This window comes from Bos indicus, chromosome 26 (genome assembly GCF_029378745.1).
Source record: "Bos indicus isolate NIAB-ARS_2022 breed Sahiwal x Tharparkar chromosome 26, NIAB-ARS_B.indTharparkar_mat_pri_1.0, whole genome shotgun sequence".
NCBI classification, from domain to species: Eukaryota; Metazoa; Chordata; class Mammalia; order Artiodactyla; family Bovidae; genus Bos; species Bos indicus.
Window position 1 is genome coordinate 40,065,840 of NC_091785.1, and position 23,134 is coordinate 40,088,973.

At 40.2% G+C, this 23,134-nt stretch overlaps 1 protein-coding gene and 1 pseudogene across 1 annotated transcript in view; both read left to right on the forward strand.

Annotated features, from left to right (window-relative positions):
- Positions 1–23,134, forward strand: part of PLPP4 (phospholipid phosphatase 4) — a 145,580-nt gene that overhangs the window by 92,898 nt on the left and 29,548 nt on the right. The gene's annotated exons all lie outside the window — the stretch shown is intronic.
- Positions 54–1,372, forward strand: LOC109578948 (deoxyuridine 5'-triphosphate nucleotidohydrolase pseudogene; annotated as a pseudogene).

Below are 23,134 nucleotides of genomic sequence, written 5' to 3' on the forward strand. Positions count from 1 at the left end.
AAATGAAGCAGATCATTCCACAGCCAAGTGTGTGCAGTTGTTGGGTGATTCAAGCCAATGCTTCTTTCCACCCATCCTCCTCTGGAGTCTGCTAATTACTGCTAAATAGCACCTTCCTTTTATGCCAGCAGCAGAGTTAGCATTGGGATACAGAGTAGAAAAAGCATTTCAAGCCTTTGAAGAGTTGTTGTTGTTTAGTCACTAAGTTGTGTCCAACTCTTTGCAACTCCAAAAGTGTGTTCAGGACCCCAAATTCACCACCAACACTGAGTTTTCAGAATTCCCCTGCCTTCCTTTGTCTAGAGTAAGAAAGGGACCTGAGCTGTTAGAATAATGTGGTCAGCTCTCCTTCTAATCAGCAATGTCATTTCATGGCAAACACTTGACTTTTCAGTCTTCTCTTTCACTTTTTAAGAGATGAAGGGATATAGTTGAGATGAGGTTTCAGAACTCATTTTGAGTGATGGAATACTTTTTCAGCCTCTGTCATCAGTTTTGAAAGAGGGTTTAAAAATACCTCCCAAAGGCTCTTGTTTCCTCTGCTCCCTCTTGTGCTGATGTTCTGCCCCTCTTGCCCAGCTCTCAAGAGGCTCAGTCATCTCCCCCAGAAGGTGGGGTCTGGTTGTGGAGGAGGAAGTCATGAGGCTCTGCTTTGCCCAGCTCTGGGAGCACACCACTGCCCCAACCACGGGGTCCGTGTGTGCCTTGGGCTATGACCTGTACAGAGTCCAAGATTACACAATACCACTGACGGAGAAAGTCCTTGTGAAAACCAACATTCAGATACTCTTCCTTCTGAGTGCTATGGGAGAGAAGCTCCACATTCTGACTTGGCAAAACATTTCATAGAGGTAGGAGTGTCATAGATGAAGTGTCATAGATGAAGATTATAGAGATGTTGGTGCTGTTCTGTTTAATTTTGGCAAAGAAAAGTTTGAAGTCAAAAAGGGTGATTGAATTGCACAACTTATTTCTGAATGGATATTTCATCCAGAAATTGAGGTAGTTCAAGCTTTAGATGACACTGAAAGGGGTTCAGGAGGTCTTGGTTCTATTGGAAATAATCAAAATTTATGCCAAGAACAGAAAGTGAAAAAAAAATGTACTTTTGCCTTGAAAATCAAGGCTTTGCTTAATGTGAAAAAGGAAAAAACAAAAACAAAAAAACAAAAAACCTCCCAAAGATGTGGTGAGTATTGAAAGGGATAAAGGCTGTGAAGCCACTTGTACTGTGCTGAGCACCCAGTAGGTGCTTTGTGACTGGATCCTCTCTCTGACTCCTCCAGCAGAGCTGGTTAATCCTGATAATGCCTGCAGAGACCAAGATGACACTGTGGGTGAGGGTCCTTTCTGCTTGGAAGCCTGGAGTGGGGTCTGGGGGCTGGGAACTGGGGAATCCTGGGAGGAGAGACCAGTGAGCTGCTTTACTCCAGAGCTTTGGCCTTCCTGAGTCTTTGCTTGTTTTTGTAAGCAAACATATTCAGAAGTTAAAGTTTATTTGGGAGCATCTTTGTGCGTATTTCTGCCAATAAGTAGATTCAATTTCAGTTGGTTTTCTCTCATAGGATTATCTCCCTCAGTTTTCTGGACCATGAGAATCTCTACAGTTTTTCATCAAAAGCAAGGAAGAAAGGGGAGGAAGGGAGGAAAAACACATTGTTTTCTTGATGGTTCATTTACTAGCTAGAGGCTAGGGGAAACTTGACAGACTTCGGATCCCATGGTGATTAGTAACTTTGTTTAAAAAAAAAATAAAAATATATATATATATATATATGTCTCATATTTTTGTCCTTCACTAATATGGCTTTTTGATCAAATGTTCAGGTTTCTGGCCTGGATATTCTTTACCACAGCTTACAGATAAGACAAGAGTCCATTTACTTTCTTTCAAAATTACTCCCTTCTGGAAAAGAAGAAAAGTAACTGGCATTTGCTGACTGTGTAGAGCCAGGGAGCCCAGTGAAGAACTGCCTGTGTCTTATGGTCAGAGGGTTGTCTCCTCCTGTTATTAGGATTTACCTATAAAATCCAGAGGGACTTCCCTGGAGGTTCAGTGGTTAAGACTCCGTGCTTTCAATGCAGGGATACAGGGGGTGCTGGTTCGATCCCTGGTCAGAGAACTAAGATTCCACACGACCGAACAAAGCGAAAAAGAAAAACAAGTGAGATGCTGCCACATATTTCATGATCTGGCCTTTGTCACATCTTAGGTAGAATTCCAAATGCCCTGTATTTCAGAAAGTGTTCATTTGTGCATTTCTTTAGTGATTCAGCCATTTATTCAACCTGTGTTTCGTGGAGACCTACTATGTGCTAGGTCTGCCTGTGGTGCAAGAGGAGGCAGACACCATTCCTGTCCTAGCAGCCTTTACAGAGCATGACCTCAGCGAGCCATATGGTGCCTTAAGCCCATCAGGATAAGGTGTCTCTTGCTCCCGGCAGATGCAGTCCCAGGTATGGAGCATCGTCAGTGAAAGCAGGTGTCCTTCATCAGGTGGGAGCCCTTGGGCAGTGAGTATTTTGAACAACCATTCTTGGCAGCCCTGATGGACAGCAGTGGACATTAAACAAATTACTACTCAAATAGACACTTAATTACAAGCCTGGCATATACAACTAAGGCAAGTACCTAATGCATAATTATTAAGTAGTGTCTCTTACATAGGCAGAGGTGTCTGGGACAATTCAGAAGGAGGAGTGCGTGAGAACATTTCTCATCAGAAGAACCCCAAGCATCCCCACCCATCGTCTTGGTGCCTGTGGGGAAGAGAGCCAGGGCACTTAGATAAGTTTAAGACTTTTGGATTTCTGGTCTAACCACTTGTTCGATTAGAGCATTTATTTATTTTTTTATGTTCATAACTATGCATTGCTGACTGTCCAAAGAATGCCATTTTAAGACCTATCATGGGGTAAAAAATGATAAATTTGCTTTTGTAATCATTAGATTTCTCTACATAAATAATTTCATACTTAAGAGCACTTTAGTATTAGTTATGATAGAAAGAGAAGAATTGTTTTCAGATTCAGACAGACCTGAGTTTGGCCTGGCTCCATTACTTTGTATTGATGTGATCTTGGGCAAATTGCTTCATGAATTTCTGCCTCAGTTTACTCATCTGTAAAATGGGATCTCTAATGCCTACTTTTTAAGGCATGGGGAAAATTAAATGTGATGATTTAGTGCCCATTCCCCCTTGAGCTCTGACTCTGGGAAAGATCAGAAGATGCTGGTCTCTGTCCCCTTTGGCAGCAATGGGAAAGCAAGAGTGAAACAAAACAGAATCTGGTCAACGTGTGTTGATTCAAGTGTGTTTGTTTCTTATGTCATACGACAGCAGACTATAGATGCAGCCAGTTGAGTTCCCTACTGAAAGATGAGTGTTTGATTATTGCATCCTTAATACCGTCCTTCATGGCATGTGTTTTGCTGTGAGATTCGTACAGTATATTCAGTCAACATACTCCTCTTGCAGTGGTTCTCCTGTCTACACCTATGGTATTAATTTGATTCTATGTACAGATCTATCTGGGGTTCCCAGATGACTCAGTGGTAAAGAATCTGCCTGCAATACAGGATACACGAGTTTGATCCCTGAGTTAGGAAGATCCCCCGGAGAGGGAAATGGCAACCCACTCCAGTATTCTTGCCTGGGAATTTCATGCCCCGAGGAGCCTGGCAGGCTACAGTCCATGGGGTCATAAAGAGTCAGGCACGACTGAGTGACTAAACAACAGATCTATAAATTTCTGAAACTCACTGTCTTACAATTTTTTAAAACAAAAGTAAAACGTTAAAAAAGATTTCTCTGATCATGGCCTCCTGTGTATTTAAGAATTATGGCATGCCACTTAGATCCTTCTTAAAAACCAGGGTGTGTTTCAAAGAGCCTCCCTTGAGCCAGGCTTCTGGACAAGGCCAAATCAATGACCACAGCATGGCACACTTGCCTGATGGCCGCAGACTGAGAAGTGGGAGGCCTGCTGGAGATGCATTTCCTAGAAGGTTGGTGAACAGTTGCACCCACAGCTAGAAAGTTCACAGCAGCAGGGATACCGGAGTGCAGTCAGCCAGAATGTCAGCCAGCATGGGCCCAAGTACAAACTACCAGAGACATAGCCTGACCTTAGACCACGGGATTGGAAGTCATCGTCCACTAAGTCATCCATTGTTTTCCTCATTGGATGGTAGCTAAAGCTGAAGCACAGTTCTCAGTTCTTGAAGTGAATAACATGATTTAGGGAGGCAGTCGCTTGAGATGGCAAAGGAAGCCTCTGAGTAGGGCTGGGATGGTAGTCCTAACCAATTGAAGTTAACCTGGGAACCACTGGTTGTTACTCAGCCTCCTTCAGTCTCTTTATGACGGATGGGATTTGCAATAGCACAGGCTAGCAGTGAAAGTTCATTGCAGAGGAGCTGGCCACCTCCCCAAGGAGAGAAGAGGTGCCTTTGGAGGCCTTCATGCTATTAACTGGTGGCTCAGAGGGTAAAGCCTCTGTCTACAGTGTGGGAGACCCGGGTTCGAGCCCTGGGTTGGGAAGATCCCCTGGAGAAGGAAATGGCAATCCACTCCAGGACTATTGCCTGGAAAATCCCATGGACAAATGAGCCTGATAGACTACAGTCCATGGGGTCGCAAAGATTTGGACATGACTGAGCGACTTCACTTCACTTGGAGGCCTTCGGCCCAATACAGGAATGTATAAGCCCCATGACTTTGTAAAAGTATATTTAGTTTCTTCCATGCATCCAGCCCATATGTGCCCTTTTTTCTCAATTGCTGCTGAGAAATTAACTGGTAAAAGCTTTTCATATGGTAACAATAACCACAAAACTCACTGCCATGTGGCTGTCCTCGATGCTTTATCTCGTCCCCAACATTACAAACAGAGCCCTGATTGGATTCGATGGTGGCTCAGTCAGTAAAGAATAAATCTGCAATGCAAGAGATATGGGTTTGGTCCCTGGGTTGGGAAGATCTCCTGGAGAAGGAAATGGCAACCCACTCTAGTACTCTTGCCTGAGAAATCCTGTGGACAGAGGAGCCTGATGGGCTACAGTTCCTGGGGTCGCAAGAGTTGGATGGACATGACTTAGCGACTAAACTACCACCACCGCTAGACTACCCTGATTGTCGATAAATGCTGTCTTCATGTCCCAGGGTCTTCAAAAATTCTTCCATGCATCTGTAACACTCACTTGGATTGAGTTTTTCTTCCCCTAGAGGCAGTTTGTATGTCTTTTCTGTTTAGACACCACTGTCCTTACCTGTTGGCATCACTGACTCGATGGACATGAGTTTGAGTAAACTCCTCTGGGAGTTGGTGATGGACAGAGAGGCCTGGTGTGCTGCAGTCCATAGGGTTGCAAAGAGTCAGACATGACTGAGTGACTGAACTGAATTGAACTGATCCTTACCTGTAGATGGTGAAGGCAGAGGAGGGGTGGAGCCCAGGTGACCTTGGCACCCTCATAGCTGCCTGGTACAGAGTCTCCTGCCTGTGTTGGTGCCACTGTGGTTAGCAGGCTCCAGCTCTTTCCAACCACCACAAGTCTGTTCTCTACATCTTTGTTCTGTTCAGTTCAGTCGCTCAGTCGTGTCCGACTCTTTGCAACCACATGGATGCACATGCCAGCCTTCCCTGTCCATCACCAACTCCCAGGGTTTACTCAAACTCATGTCCATCAAGTTGGTGATACCATCCAACCATCTCCTCCTCTGTCATCCCCTTCTTCTCCCACCTTCAATCTTTCCCAGCATCAAGGTCTTTTCAAATGAGTCAGTTCTTCGCATCAGGTGGCTAAAGTATTGGAGTTTCAGCTTCAGCATCAGTCCTTCCAATGAATATTCAGAACTGGTTTCCTTTAGGATGGACTGGTTGGATCTCCTTGCAGTCCAAGGGACTGTCAAGAGTCAAAGCATCAATTCTTTGGCGCTCAGCTTTCTTTATAGTCCAACTCTCACATCCATACAGGACCACTGGAAAAACCATAGCTTTGACTAGATGGACCTTTGTTGGCAAAGTAATGTCTCTGCTTTTTAATATGTTGTCTACATTGGTCATAACTTTTCTTCCAAGGAGCAAACGTCTTTTCATTTCATGGCTGCAGTACATCTTTGTGAACTCTAGTATTTCTTGACTAAGGAAATAAATGTCAAGGCAGAGGAGAAAGCATAGCTCTATGAGGATCCATTATTAGATGAACAGAAATGGCATGATTTTTTATTAAATATAGCATGGCATAATCTTGTAAGTGACATTTCCCAGCCTCATCAATCATAATTTTTGAAGTGAATGTTAAAATTTTATTAAAAAATAAACAATTGGCAATTTAGAGAAGAAACCCAGTAGGAAAATGATTGATCATCAATAAGTAAAAAAAAAAAAAAAAATACTACATTCATGTAGATTTGGCCAAAATATTGCTTTTTGTAATTTTCATCAATAGTAACATTTTATTCAGTGCTATGTGATGCTTCTTGGCCATGTGAAAAAAAACCAAGGGACATTTTTTTCCTGTTACTTTCCTTTTTCCGGCTGCATTTAGGCCAGTTTCATGAGGACAATACCTTTCTAAAGGTAGGCTGCTCGAGTGCTGATAATATAATCCTGAATCATTTGTTCATGGACATTTCATGGTTGAGTGGAAAGTTCATGGGTGTTAGAATCAGAAGGACATGACTGTGAATCTGAACTAGTTTTTGTGACCTTGGTAATTGCTGAATTTTTCTAAGCTTTGGTTTTCTCATCTTTCAAATGGATGCAACAATATTTCATAATGTTACTGTGAGGATTGTATCACTTAGCTTTTAAAATATGCTAATTTAAAAATTTGCTTTAGCTACATTCTATTAAATTTAGGGATAATATGTACATATGGTCCAAGATGGTTGGTCTTATACTTGGGGGATTGATATAGATGCCAACTGTTGGATAATGAATTTCTAGTTCTAGTCATGAGGGAGAAACTGGTATTGGATTTGCCCTTATTGTTATTTTTAAGGTTAATAAAACTGATAAGCTTCCAGCAAGACTAATCAAGGGAAAAAGAGAGATCACACACATTATCAACATCAGGAAAAGAAGATGAGCTACTCTTATAGATTCTAAATACATTAAAAGGATATTAAGGGGATATTGTGAAGAAATTATGCCAATAAATTCAACAATGTATGTAGAATGGTCAAATTCTTCACAAACCACTGCTCACTAAGACTGATTTAAAGATTAAATAGGAATCGAATTTGTAATTGAATGCTTCTGTAGAAAGAAATCTCAAGGCTCAGATGGTTTCACTGGTATCTTTCATCAAACATTTAAGGAGAAGTAATATCAATCTTACACAAAACTTCAAAAAAAAAAAAAAGAAGGTAGAAAAGAAGGGAACATGTCCCAGCTGGTTCTTTAAGACTATACAGATAAGGTTATAGACTAATTCTGATAACATCTGACAAAGACATTGCAGGGAAGAAAAATTATAGGCCAAATATCTCTCATGAACATAGACACAAAATTCTTTAATAAAATTTCAAGTCAAGTCCAGTAATAAGTAAGAAGGAATTGGAATTTATCCTAGGAATGCAAAGTTGATTTAAAAATTAAAAATCAATCATTGTTATTGACTAAATTATCAAAATGCAGGAAAAAATCATATTATCAATAGACATAGAAAAAGCATCAGCCATCCATAATTTTCCAAAAATTCTTCTTTCATTAAAGTAGAAATAAAATGGAACTTCTTCAGTTTGATGAAACACGTCTGTGAAAAATCTACTACTAACTTCATACTTAATGATCAAAAGCTTTTCTTTTATGATTGGTAACATCATAAAGGCATGTCCATTTACTATAATTTTTCATTTAATTATTTTGTCTATGTAAAAATATAAAACTGTATCTATTAAAAACTGTGATGGTTATTCTGATCAGTACAATTAGGCAAAAAAAAAAATAGGCAAAGAAGAAGTAATTTTCATTTTATTTAAATAATTTGATTATTTATTTAGAAAATCCTAAGAAATCTACAAAATATATTAGAATCAATAATTGAATTTTGGAAGGTTATAGGATAAAAGGTTAATATAGAAATCAGTTTTATTTCTGTATAACAGGAAACAATTATAATAGAAAATGCATATTTTAAAAGTCCTATTTACGGCAGCATCAATTTATGAATACATAGGAATAAACTTTTTTGACAAAGGTGCCAAGGCATTTTAGTGGCAAAAGTAAAAGTTTAAAATCAATAGACCAGAAAACCTGAATAAAATTATGAATAAATTTAACCTTGACAGCTACTTCACACTATATGTAATAATTCAAGACAAATTGTATGCTGAGACTTAAATCAAGAAGATAATGTAGAAGAATGTCTTTGGTACTTTGAGCTAGTCAGAGGCTTCTTCTTCTTGTTCGGTACTAAGCTCTGTCTGACTCCTTTGTGACCCCATGGACTGAAGCCTGCTGGGCTCCTCTGTCCATGGGGATTTCAAGGCAAGAATACCGGAGTGGGGTGCCATTTCCTTCTCCAAGGATCTTCCTGGACCAGGGATTGAACCAGGGTCTCCTGGCAGGTAGATACTTTACTACTGAGCCACTAGGGAAGCCCCAGAGACTTCTTAAAAGGAATATAAAAGCACCAACAATTACAAAACAAGATAAATCGAACTTCACCAAAATTTAAGTTTTGCTTTGCAAAAGATATCATTATGAAAGTAACAGGGAAAGTCATCTACTGAAAGAAAATACTTGTAATTCATATATCTCACAAAAGACTTATGTGTTCACATCCAGAGTATATAAAGAGCTCCCACAGGTAAGCAACAGAAAGACAATCTAATAAAAATGTAGGCAAAAGACCTAAACAGAGACTGCATAAAGGAAGATAATATGAATGGCTGGTAAGCATATGAAAAGATGTTAGATGATTGTTCATCCAGATCAGATCAGTCGCTCAGTCGTGTCCTACTCTTTGCGACCCATGAATCGCAGCACGCCAGGCCTCCCTGTCCATCACCAACTCCCGGAGTTCACCCAGACTCACGTCCATCGAGTCAGTGATGCCATCCAGCCATCTCATCCTCTGTCATCCCCTTCTCCTCCTGCCCCCAATCCCTCCCAGCATCAGAGTCTTTTCCAATTAGTCAACTCTTTGCATGAGGTGGCCAAAGTACTGGAGTTTCAGCTTTAGCATCATTCCTTCCAAAGAAATCCCAGGGCTGATCTCCTTCAGAATGGACTGGTTGGATCTCCTTGCAGTCCAAGGGACTCTCAAGAGTCTTCTCCAACACCACAGTTCGAAAGCATCAATTCTTCGGTGCTCAGCCTTCTTCACAGTCCAACTCTCACATCCATACATGACCACAGGAAAAACCATAGCCTTGACTAGACGAACCTTTGTTGGCAAAGTAATGTCTCTGCTTTTGAATATACTGTCTAGGTTGGTCATAACTTTCCTTCCAAGGAGTAAGCGTCTTTTAATTTCATGGCTGCAGTCACCATCTGCAGTGATTTTGGAGCCCAGAAAAATAAAGTCTGACACTGTTTCCACTGTTTCCCCATCTATTTCCCATGATGTGGTGGGACCGGATGCCATGATCTTCGTTTTCTGAATGTTGAGCTTTAAGCCCACTTTTTCACTCTCCACTTTCACTTTCATCAAGAGGCTTTTGAGTTCCTCTTCACTTTCTGCCATAAGGGTCGTGTCATCTGCATATCTGAGGTTATTGATATTTCTCCCAGCAATCTTGATTCCAGTTTGTGTTTCTTCAAGTCCAGCATTTCTCATGACGTACTCTGCATATAAGTTAAATAAACAGGGTGACAATATACAGCCTTGATGTACTCCTTTTCCTATTTGGAACCAGTCTGTTGTTCCATGTCCAGTTCTAACTGTTGCCTCCTGACCTGCATACAAATTTCTCAAGAGGCAGATCAGGTGGTCTGGTCTTCCCATCTCTTTCAGAATTTTCCACAGTTTATTGTGATCCACACAGTCAAAGGCTTTGGCATAGTTAATAAAGCAGAAATAGATGTTTTTCTGGAACTCTCTTGCTTTTTCGATGATCCAGCAGATGTTGGCAATTTGTTCTCTGGTTCCTCTGCCTTTTCTAAAACCAGCTTGAACATCAGGAAGTTCATGGTTCACATATTGCTGAAGCCTGGCTTGGAGAATTTTGAGCATGACTTTACTAGCGTGTGAGATGAGTGCAATTGTGCGGTAGTTTGAGCATTCTTTGGCATTGCCTTTCTTTGGGATTGGAATGAAAACTGACCTTTTCCAGTCCTGTGGCCACTGCTGAGTTTCTCAAATTTGCTGGCATATTGAGTGCAGCACTTTCACAGCATCATCTTTCAGGATTTGGAATAGCTCAACTGGAATTCTATCACCTCCACTAGCTTTGTTCGTAGTGATGTTTTCTAAGGCCCACATTCCAGGATGTCTGGCTCTAGGTCAGTGATCACACCATCGTGATTATCTGGCTCATGAAGATCTTCTTTGTACAGTTCTTCTGTGTATTCTTGCCATTTCTTCTTAATATCTTCTGCTTCTGTTAGGTCCATACCATTTTTGTCCTTTATCGAGCTCATCTTTGCATGAAATGTTCCTTTGGTATCTCTGATTTTCTTGAAGAGATCCCTAGTCTTTCCCATTCTGTTGTTTTCCTCTATTTCTTTGCATTGATTGCTGAAGAAGGCTTTCTTATCTCTTCTTGCTATTCTTTGGAACTCTGCATTCAGATGTATATACCTTTCCTTTTCTCCTTTGCTTTTCGCTTCTCTTCTTTTCACAGCTATTTGTAAGGCTTCCCCAGACAGCCATTTTGCTTTTTTGCATTTCTTTTCTATGGGAATGGTCTTGATACCTGTCTCCTGTACAATGTCACGAACCTCATTCCATAGTTCATCAGGCACTCTATTTATCAGATCTAGGCCCTTAAATCTAATTCTCACTTCCACTGTATAATCATAAGGGATTTGATTTAGGTCATACCTGAATGGTCTCGTGGTTTTCCCTACTTTCTTCAATTTAAGTCTGAATTTGGCAATAAGGAGTTCATGGTCTGAGCCACAGTCAGCTCCTGGTCTTGTTTTTGCTGACTGTATAGAGCTTCTCCATCTTTGGCTGCAAAGAATATAATCAATCTGATTTCGGTGTTGACCATCTGGTGATGTCCATGTATAGAGTCTTCTCTTGTGTTGTTGGAAGAGGGTGTTTGTTATGACCAGTGCATTTTCTTGGCAAAACTCTATTAGTCTATGCCCTGCTTCATTCAGTATTCCAAGGCCAAATTTGCCTGTTACTCCAGGTGTTTCTTGACTTCCTACTTTTGCATTCCAGTCCCCTATAATGAAAAGGACATCTTTTTTGGCTGTTAGTTCTAAAAGGTCTTGTAGGTCTTCATAGAACCATTCAACTTCAGCTTCTTCAGCGTTACTGGTTGGGGCATAGACTTGGATTACTGTGATATTGAATGGTTTGCCTTGGAAACGAACAAAGATCATTCTGTCATTTTTGAGATTGCATCCAAGTACTATATTTTGGACTCTTTTGTTGACCATGATGGCCACTCCATTTCTTCTGAGGGATTCCTGCCCGCGGTAGTACATATAATGGTCATCTGAGTTAAATTCACCCATTCCAGTCCATTTCAGTTCGCTGATTCCTAGAATGTCGACATTCACTCCTGCCATCTCTTGTTTGACCACTTCCAATCTGCCTTGATTCATGGACCTGACATTCCAGGTTCCTATGCAATATTGCTCTTTACAGCATCGGACCTTGCTTCTATCACCAGTCACATCCACAGCTGGGTATTGTTTTTGCTTTGGCTCCATCCCTTCATTCTTTCTGGAGTTATTTCTCCACTGATTTCCAGTATCATATTGGGCACCTACTGACCTGGGGAGTTTCTCTTTCAGTATCCTATCATTTTGCCTTTTCATACTGTTCATGGGATTCTCAAGGCAAGAATACTGAAGTGGTTTGCCATTCCCTTCTCCAGTGGACCACATTCTGTCAGATCTCTCCACCATGACCGGCCCATCTTGGGTTGCCCCATGGGCATGGCTTAGTTTCATTGAGTTAGACAAGGCTGTGGTCCTGGGAAATACAAATTAAAGCCCTATTAAGATACAACTTCACAGCCATTTACTAATGGCTAAATTGAAAAAGACAGACAACATCAAATGTTGATATATGTAGATTCAAGTGGGACTCTCATATGCTGTTTATGGAAGTAGAAATTGACTTTGTAAGTTGGGAGTCTTTTTTTGTGAAATCAATCGTATACTTACCCTATGATTCAGCAGGTCCATTCCTAGGTATTTACCCAACAGAAAAACACATATTCATAACAGGACTCGTACAGATGTATTTAGCAGTTTTATTTCTTTTGTTGTTCAGTCGCTCAGTCGTTTCCTACTCTTTGGGACCCCATGGACTGCAGCATGCCAGGCTTCCTTATCCTTCATTATCTCACGAGTTTGCACAAACTCATGTCCATTGAGTCGGTGATGCCATCCAACTATCTCATCCTCTGTAACCCCCTTCTCCTCCAAGAGACCTAAACTGGAATCAATTCAAATGTTTATCAATAGGAGAATAGATAGCAAAATGGAACAAATTACAAATACATGTCACAATAGAGATGAATCTCAAAAGCATATAGGAAGAGAAGGCCAGACACCAAAGAATATATACTGTAGCATTCTGTGTATATGAGGTTCAAGAACTGGCAAAACTAGTCCATGGAGTAGAAATCAGCGTGATTGTTAGGATCAGGGGAAGGGTTGTAGATAAGGGTAGGGCTGACTGGAAAAGGCTATAACGTTATCTTTAGCAGGGGGTGGGGGTGTGCTTCTTAGAATGTCTGTGCTTTTTAGGACTTAACAATCTGTGCGTTTCACTGTGTATTAATTTAAGCTCAGTTTCAAAAAAACTAGACCAAAAAGAAAAATTTACATACTGTCTACATATTTATTAGTGAATCTCAAGGATATTTAAGAACAACTTAGTAATTGGTGAGGATTTTCACATAGCATTTATTTTAACTTGAAAAATAAGCAAGTTGTAGATTGTGATTACATTTAAGTGGCGTTTGAAATGACACTGTGACATAGCAAGATGACCAGAGGTCAGTTGTCGTCCACTGATACAGTTGTCCAGACCAGTGGGTCCTGTTCTGTCTTCCTTCTTTTATTTCACTGCTTGGTCTTTCACATAGCAATGAATTGATTTTCTGCTACTCTTCTCTTTAAAAGTCTTAGCATAAAATTTCAACTCTTGGAATAAAAGTAAGTGAATTGTCATGTTCCCCAAAGCTTTGTAAAAATCTAACCCCTGCCTAATCCTCTAGCTTCATATCAGCCGTGCTCCATGCCACCGTACTGACTTGACAGTTCCTTGATTGTATCCAGCTCTCCCTCTCTGAGGCTGCCTTTCTACCTTGTGAGGTTTTCTACCTTGTGAGAAGTGTTAGTTGCTCAGTGATGTCCAAGTCTTTTGCGACTCCATGGAGCCTGCCAGGCTCCTCTGTCCATGGAATTTTCCAGGTAAGAATAGTGGAGTAGGTTGCCATTCCCTTCTCCAGGGGATCTTTCTGACTCAGGGATTGAAGCCAGGTCTCCTGCAGTTTGCAAGCAGATTCTTTACTGTCCAAGGCACCAGGGAAGCCCATTTTGCACCTTGGATACTCTCTAATGCTCTGCGTATCTAGCGTCTTCTCATCTTTCTGGTTTACATAAAGTGGTGCCCCCTCCTTGGCCTTATCAGCCACACTCTCCCAAAAGCCTGCTTATTCCTTTCCTAACACTTTTTATAGTTTGTCATTATTTCTATTTCTAGGTTCCATAAGGCCAAGAACCAAATTTTGTCTCATTATCTCAGACCTGAACATTAACATACCTGGTACGTAGGAGGAACTGAATAAATATTTGTTGAAATAATGGCTGCATTATAAAACTCTCAATCTTATCATGCCAGGTGGTATTGTTTTGAGTGTGTTTGTGTATGTCTCATGAAGCCTACATATTTTTTCAAAATCCTGGCAGACTAAATTCTTATTTTTCGACAAAAACTTACGTTATCATAGGGAATAAAGTCACCTTTCTCTAAACTTGGATATTTGACTGCCTCTAGTTAGATGGGCTTCCCTCCTGGCTCATTGGTAAAGAATTTTCCTGCCAATGCAGGAGACCTGAGTTCAAATCCCTGGGTCGGGAAGATCCCCTAGAGAAGGAAATGGCAACCCACTCCAGTATTCTTGCCTGGGAAATCCCGTGGACAGAGGAGCCGTGCGAGCTACAGTCCATGGGGTCATGAAAGTGTCAGACATGACATAGCAAATGAACAACAATAACAGAAGTTAGGTGACCTTTCAGCTTCTTTATCTAATGGATGAAACGATGAAGCCCAAATCAGGGCAACACATCATCATCCCTTCTCTGAGTAGAAAATTGAAATCTGGTTTAATTGTAGGTCTTCGACATTTTCTATATGCATTCTATCACCATTGACTATCAAAGAGTATCTTAGGAAGTCTAGGAATTTTATAATTTCCTGCATTCCAAATGCACATACTTTTGTGCTCATTCTCAGGAAAGCAGTCCGGGTTGGTTTTTTTTTTTTTTTTTTTGACTGAATTAACAAGTGACTGCTGCAGCTTCTTTTTCCTTCTTCTTCTTCTTCTTTTTTTTTTTTAAGAAGAAAGTTAGTCAACTAATTCCATGACCCATGTCAGCACTGCAAAACACCAACCAGCTTTCACCTCTGAGATTCATTTCCTCAAAGCTGTAGGCTTGCATCAGTGATTGGAAAGGCATATTGGCTGTGTTGATTTCCAGATCTCTTCAAGGAGCTGAGTGACAAAAGCTGCTGATGGAATCAATACAGGAAAAAGTCTTTGTTGCAGTGTAGGAAGCTGGGATCCCCCCTGCAAAATTCTCTTCTGATTATTAATATGGTGTAGACAAAGTTCCACTGCATTTGAGAAGGGTGCAGACATTGGGGTTCTCAGCATTTACATTATTATCTGATTCTTTACAAAGTTTATGAAGTTGCACAGGAAAGGTGAAGTCAATATGCCATGAAAGGAAATGCAGAGTAATGAACTGACCATCTCTCAAATTAACCTGCTCTCAAACATCTGTTCCTTTTCTTTCCTCCTTCTTGCTCAGTTCTCACTGATTATTGGGTGTTTTAATATGACAGTACAACACAAACACATTGCAAGTTGATGATGAAGTCAAACTGCACATCTTGAGAAACATGCAGGCTTTCATGAAGTCAGTGAAAGTGATGCTGCAGAGCCTGCCAGGTCAGACAGTGAGACCATTGAACAACTGGAAGGAGGCAAATGCAGAGAATGAGGCCAGTGGAGTTGCTTCAGAAGAGACTGATATGAATGTCAACGAATTATGAGATGTAGTTGAGAAAAAAGTGATGAATACTACTACTATTTTTGTTCAAAAAAGATCTTCCTGGTGATTTTGAGGGGTGTGTGTTGTATTTTATGGCTGCAGGACAGGGAAGTCTGGTGTCCTGCAGTCTCGTCCTGCAGTCCATGGGTTGCAAAGCGCTGGACACGACTTAGTGACTGAAGACCAATTTTTATTTTAATTATATTAAAAAAACGGGACTTCCCTGTGGCTCAAATGGTAAAAAATCTGCCTTCAGTGCAGGAGACCAGGGTTCATTCCCTGGGTCAGGAAGATCCTCTGGAGAAGGGAATGGCAAGCCACTCCAGTATTCTTGCCTGGAGAATCCCATGGGCAGAGGAGCCTGGTGGGGTGCAGTCTGTGGGGTTGCAAAGAGTTGGACACGACTGAGCGACTAACACACACACATAAAAAACCATGGAAATTTGATTTCTTTTGTTCTAAAAATTAGCTTAATTGAAATTACAACACATATTTTATTTACTATAAGATAAAATTAATTTTTATGAGTTTTAATTTTTTGAGTTGAATCTTAATAAAAGCTTTTTTGCACTCTTTAATATGAAAGTTTGCTCTAGGTTTTGAGTGGACTCACCTTAAGTAACTTTCTGCTATTAAGGGTGCCTGTCGCTGACAGTAACCTGGATACTGTGTACCTGGGGCCTCCTTATGCCTATGAGTATGTGAGACTCCTTGAGAATCACAGAGGTGGAGAGGGAGAGGTCTGAGAGGACCAGCAATGAACTGAGCTGTGACCCAGACTTGGCCATTCAGCTTGCTGTCCTCAGCACCTGCACACCCCTAGATCCATAGCAGACATAGAACCCAAATAGAGCAGAGTCAGACAAGACTGAAGTGACTTAGCAGCAGTAGCAGCAGCAAAGCATTGATCTTTGCCTCTAGAGAAGAAAAGGGAAAACCCAAATCCAACCTTTACTCTCGTAGTTAGATTGAAAAAAAAATTGACTCCGTAATGTAGTTGACCTGAGTAAAATGTTGTTGCTATTCAGTTGCTAAGTTGTGTCTGACTCTTTGCGACCCCATGGACTGCAGCACGCCGGGTTTTCCTGTCCTTCACCATCTCCCAGAGTTTGCTCAAACCCATGTCCATTGAGTCAGTGATGCCATCCAACCATCTCGTCCTCTGTCATCCCCTTCTCCTCCTGCCTTCAATCTTTCTCAGCATCAGGGTCTTTACCAGCGAGTTGGCTCTTCTAATCAAGTGCCCAGAGTATTGGAGATTCAGCATCAGTCCTTCTAATGAATATTGACTGGTTTGAATAATATAGAAACTTCCAAATGGTGAGCTGGCCCCACTCGACTTTTTCCTTAGTGTTTGAATCAGATTTTATATTGTCTTTGCGTTGTACCCAGGGCATATGGAGCTGCTTGGGTAGAAAGCACTTTGACTTCCTGTCCGCATCACAGGGACTTTATTTGGCACCTCCCCTTTCAATCTCTTATCCAAATCATCCAGGAAGACTTTAGATAGAAATAGGACCAAGGGCTCCCACAGCATTCTGGTAAAGTTCTCAGGTGTGACTTTGGCAAATGCCTTACTAAAATTAAGACCCACTGAGTGTCACTGTGGCAGGCGGAGAAAGCACGGGACTTGAGAGGTCTGACTTAGTACCTGTTTGCCTGAATGGACGGCTAGATGGCTAGATAGATAGATGGATGGATGGATGGATGGAATCTGGAGTCCTATACCTATCACTTTCAGCAGTGACCCTGAGCAGGTTATTGACTTCTCCTTTATTCACATAGGAGACATTTATTGATTGCCTCCGGGTTCCAGACACTAAATTAAGTGTTGAGGCTACAAAGGTGACTAAGACAGCATCTCTCCTCAAGGTCTTGTAAGGTAAAGACAGTAAAGGAGGGATTCTTGCAGAAGACTAACTGGCTCTGTGTACCAGGAGACCAAGTTAGAGGTGTAGTTATCCCTGGATCTGTTGTTTCTACAGACTGGTGCCCTTTCCCATCCTTGCCTTAGGAAAGTGGTGAGCACTGTGAGGAAATAACACTCCCTTCTGTGACTATTTCCAGAGACTGATAGAAGATACTTCAGTCTTTAACTTCCAGAATCTCATTGCTTCCTTAAGGCTTTCTTTAAAAAAAATTTTTTTTAATGTATTTATTTTGTCTGTGCTGGGTCTTTATTGCTGCGTGGGCTTTTCTCTAGTTGCATCAAGCAGGAGCTGCTCTCCAGTTGCAGGGCATGGGCTTCTCATTGCGGTGGCTTCTCCCGTTGTGAAGCACAGGCTCCAGGCTCACGGGGTCAGTAGTGGTGGTGCATGGACTTAATTGCTCCTCAGCATGTGGGGTCCATCCAGACCAGGAATCAAACCCATGTCTCCTTCATTGGCAGGCAGAGCCTTTACTACAGTCACCAGGAAAGCCCCAAGCCTTTATCAAAAGACAAACCAGGATATTTTCCTGCCATCAGGCTTTCAGCACCTTTCCTATTACTCCTGCTTTTACAAAAATCCCTAGAAGTAATTTTTGATCACGTGGGGAAGGGCTCTTTTGTCCTGGGGAGAAATTGTTCTCTTTCTCATGTGGGTAACCACAGAGAATACGGGAACTGTTAAACTATTTCTGGCCCAAGCTTCTGTTCATAGATGCAGAATGTGTTCAGATGGCATGAGCAGAATGTCAAATGGTGTGGACATGAGGATAAAATTTAAGCTTGCTATTTGCAATAGTGGGGACTCAGAGAAAAATCAGTCTCCTGTAGAGCATCTTGAACTAAGCATTGAGTCTTTCTATTGACTTTATACAGCTGTTTGTTGAGCTTTTACTATATTCTGGACAAGCACCAAATGTTTTACATTCATTATTTTATTTAGTCCTCAGGAAAAACTCAGGAGGTAGATATTCTTATTAATCCCATTTTGCAGGTGAGACCCAGAGGGTTAAGTCTCTTGCCCCAGGTCACAGCAGGTAAGCAGTGAAGCTAGGATTCAAACCTAAGCATTTTGATGTGACTTTGCATAACCATCTGGAGAATGGCATGGCAATCCACTCCAGTATTCTTGCCTGGAAAATTCCATGGATGGAAGAGCCTGGCGGGCTACAGTCCATGGGGTCGCCATGCCAAGAGTCGGACATGACTGAGCGACTAATGCTTTTGCCCAACTATCAATCTATTTGATATTTAATTCAAGATATTAGTGAAGAACTCTCCCATTGATGATTCATGCAGGAAGAAGCTATTTCTTTCCTTGAAAACTTGGTAACCAAAGTATTTTATGTTCATATGTGTGGGGCAGGCTTCTTTGGTAATAATTTTCAAAGAAAAATAAATAATCCAAGTCCTGACTTAGCATATTTCTGAGCTATGCAAGCCATGCAGAACATCACAACAGATGGCACAGAGTTGCAGGCCTTTGCTGCACTGAACAGGAATAAAAGGGATGAGGTCTGTCTTTTCCCCTTTAAGAAATAGCTACATTAGAACAATAAAATATCAGTGAAGTTTGAAATCTGTTCTGGTATAAGATCTGTAACAGGCAGCCTGGCCAGTTTCATTTATTCTGCATTTATTCCCATTAGAAGCCTTGAGTGTTCCCTGGGCTCACTCTTGCTAAATCAATGTTTTCATAATTCTCAGTGGCTTGAATTTTGTAATCTGAGAAATCAATCAAGTGCCTCGGGAGAGTGCCATGTCTTATTCTGCTCAGAGCCTCCACGCGCCTCTTGTAATTAAGTATTAGTCGGAGTTCATTGCACTTGAATAATGAGGTGATGTTTGGGTAGGCTTCCTTTGTTGTCTTTTCTTCAGGCGCATTGCTTCTGTTTTTCTGGTTAAACAATCACAGTCATCATAAAAATGCAATTTACAGCCTGCATGATCATGACACTCAGCATCTCCTAAAACCAAATCCAGGACTTCAGGTTCACTCATAAGCTGTTCGAGCCAGCACACGTAGCCTTGGCATGCAGAGCACCTGCCTGGAAACATAGAGCTTTTACAGTCAAGCTTCACAGAGAAAGGAGACCAGAGTTGGGTACTTGAACTTGTTCCTCTTTTAACGGCCTGACTTGCTTGATGACCAAATGAATAGCTGTATAGTCTCTGTTACAGTGACTCTTACAAGTTTGGTGACTGGTTTTATTTTTGCATTTCCTCCTGGACTGTAACATTTCTTGATATCCTACTGTTGTTTTTTAGGGATAATTTAGTTAACCATGAAAGGCATGTACAAAATCACACATGAAACATGATCTATAATAATTAATATCTGTATAATATTATGTAATATTATTAAGGCTTCCCAGGTGGCACAATGGTAAAGAATCCTCTTGCCAATGCAGGAGATGCAAGAGACGTGGCTTCAATCCCTGGATGAGGAAGGTCCCTGGAGAAGGAAATAGCAACCTGCTCCAGTATTCTTGCCTGGAAAACTCCATGGTCAAAGAGCCTGGCAGACTGCAGTCCATGGGATCACATAGAGCTGGACATGACTGAGCTCACACACACACAAACACAGACAGATATTATTGTTATTGTTAAATAATATCAATAAACGTTAAGTAATAATGAAAAACAGACGCTGGTGTACCCACCACTGGAATTAAAATATAGAATCTAACTGTAGTCTTAGAACTCCTGTCTCACCCCCGCCACCCTTGCCCCCACCGCCTGGCTTATTGTTTTTACTCACACTGTAGCCATTGTCTTGAAATTTTAAAACTAATTTATTTGCTTTTCTAGATAGTTTTACACTCACACACACACACTCCTAAATAATATATTACTTGGTTTTGCCTGGTTTTGAACTTAAATCGAGTCATACAGATGTATTTTTGTGATTTGTTACTTTTGCTCACCACTGTTTTTGAGGTTCTTCTGTTTATTAATGTATGTACCAGGAATTTATTCATGTTCATTGCTTTATGGTATCCCAAGACATGGCCATACCACAGTTTTTAAAAAGTTATTTTAATGTTAATGAAAATTTGGCTCATCTTCAGTTTGGATATGTGTTATGAACAGTGTTGCTATGAACTCTTTTCTGCAAAAATAATTTCTCAGATGTATTCCTGGCAATGAGATTTCTGGAGCATTTGCTCATCTGTGGCTTTAACAAATAATGTCATACTATATATATATATATATATATATATATATATATATAGAATATATATATATATATTCTTGCCAGCAAGTTATGAGGGCACCCATCACCCACAGCCTTGCCAGGACTTGGCATCATCAGAATTTAATCTTTGCCCATCTGGAGGGTGTAATAGTAGCTCCCAGGGGTTATGACATGTTTCTTATACATGACTAATGAGCTGGACCATCTTCTCATAAATTTAATGCAATTTAGATTTCTTCTTTATATGACATTACTCTTCATGTATTTTGCTGATCTTTCAAATAGGTTTTCTGCCTTTATATCACTGACTTACAGGGTTAAAGAAATTCTCCATATTAGTTATTTGTTGGTTATTTGTGAGGCAAATATCTTTTCCCTCTCTGTGCTTGTCTTTTTCATTATCTTTATGTGTTGGTTTTAGCCTCCCACAGTTTGTGTATTCATTGTTTCATTTACTTATTCATTCATTTATTTTAATATTGTTTTATTATCATAGAAGCAGTACATGCATACTGTAGCAAGTTAGGCTATACAGAGATGCAAACAATATTTTTAAAGCACTTTGTATTTCTACTGCCTAGAAGTCATCAGCCTGAACATCTCAGTGCGTATTCTACTGAGTTGCATTTGTGTGTATGTGTGTGTGTGTATGCGATCAAAATGCAAGTTCAGTCAACAGTTTCCATCTTTGCATTTCAGTGAATTTTCATCACATGGCATATGCAAACGATCTTCAGATTTCCTCCATCTACTACCAATATCCTTTATAGATGTGGTCAAACCAATATCCAATCTGGAATTTATTGCATATTTGGAAGCAACAAATGTTCATTATTAAGTGTAGTCAGCTTCATCCGTTTTTTCCTTTATGGTTAGTGCTTTTTGTGGCTTTTTAGACTTACCTCCCACTCCCAAGACTGTGTCGTCTGCTAATTGCTCTTCCATTTCATTGCTCTCTTTTAGGTCTGTAATCCATCTGGAGCTGTTGATGATGAATAATGTCCAGTACTGGTCCAGTTTTATTGTCCCTGTGGACTTATCTTTCCCAACACTATTTATTGATCTATAGCACAACCTCTGGCATATCTTGTGTCCAGTCAAGGATGGGTCTTTTAATTGGCTCTCTATTCTGATCCAGGTGTCAGTTCACTTATTTTTGTACCAACGCGGCAGTGTTTTCATTGTTACAGGTTTATAAAGACTTGAGATTTAATAGGGCACATCTCCCTGCTAGTCAGCATGGGTGGGCTACCTTTGAATATAAATCTCAGTGGCTTAAAACCAAAAATGGTTGTTTCTTACTTATGTTACACGTAGAATTGTAGTCACTCGGGACCCAGACAGACGGAAGCTCTGTTACCATCTCAACATGTGCTTCCAGAGGGGAGAAGAGAGTGTGGAGAGTCAGCTGTTAATGCCTCCTCCCGGAAGTGACACGTGTAGGTTCTACCCATGTTTCGTTGACAGAGCTAGTCACGTGACCACACCTAATTTCAAAGGTGTAAGGGAATTCAATTCTTCTGTAATTGGAACTAGAGGATTGTTTGCCCTCCTTGTCTTTGTTCTTTTTCAATAGTATTTTGGTTATTCTCAGCCCTTTGCTCTTGTACAGGTATTTTAGAATCATCTGGTCAAGTTTCATGAAAATCCTTATTGAGATTTTGATTGCTGTCTTATTGAATCTCAGGTTTCATTTGGGGAGAAATGACATCTTCCTATCTAAGTGTATGGTATATTTGTCAATTGAGGTGATAATATCTTTTAGTCATTTTATACTTCTTCCTTAAAGGTCTTACCTATTATTTATTACAGTAATTCATAGGTACTTTATATTATTGTTTATATTTTTAATACTTTGTTACATTTTCTATCTGACTTTTTCTTAGTGTCCAAAAAATACAGTTGAGTTTGGTATATTGATTTTTAGTGCAGATATTTTGCTGAACTCTCTTAGTAGTTCTCATTTCTTATTCATAGATGATTTGAGATTTTCTACAAAGAGAATCATATTACCTACAAATGACAGTTTTATTTTTTCCTTTCCAGTTCTTAACTTTTTACCTAGTTTTCATATCACTTTACTAGCTAGGACCTCCCTGTAAAGGTGCTGGAATTGAGGATAGCAAGCATCCATATCTTATTACTAATACAAAAGGAATGCTTTCAACATTTTACCATTAAGTAAGACTTTTTTGGGTAGACATTCTTTGTGAAGGTCCTTTTATTTCTAGTTTGCTAAGGACGAATTTTAAGTTTGGTGCATCTGACAAGTTGTTTACTTTCCCTTTAATGTGTTAATGTGGTGAGTAACTTTAAAATATTAAACCAGTATTAATTTCTATAATTAACACTTTGATGAAGACGTATTCTCCTTTTAATTTACTACTAGCTTTGGTTGATAACATTCCGTTTATGATGTTTATGTATATATATGTATATATATATTTGAGTGATGTTGGTCAATAACTCTCATTTCTTGTGCCACACTTGTCTGATAATCAGTGTTATCAGATAATCAGTCTGATATCAAGCCAGATAGAGGTTCAAAAAGGAAGTACAAGACTTACAAAATTCCCCAAAAT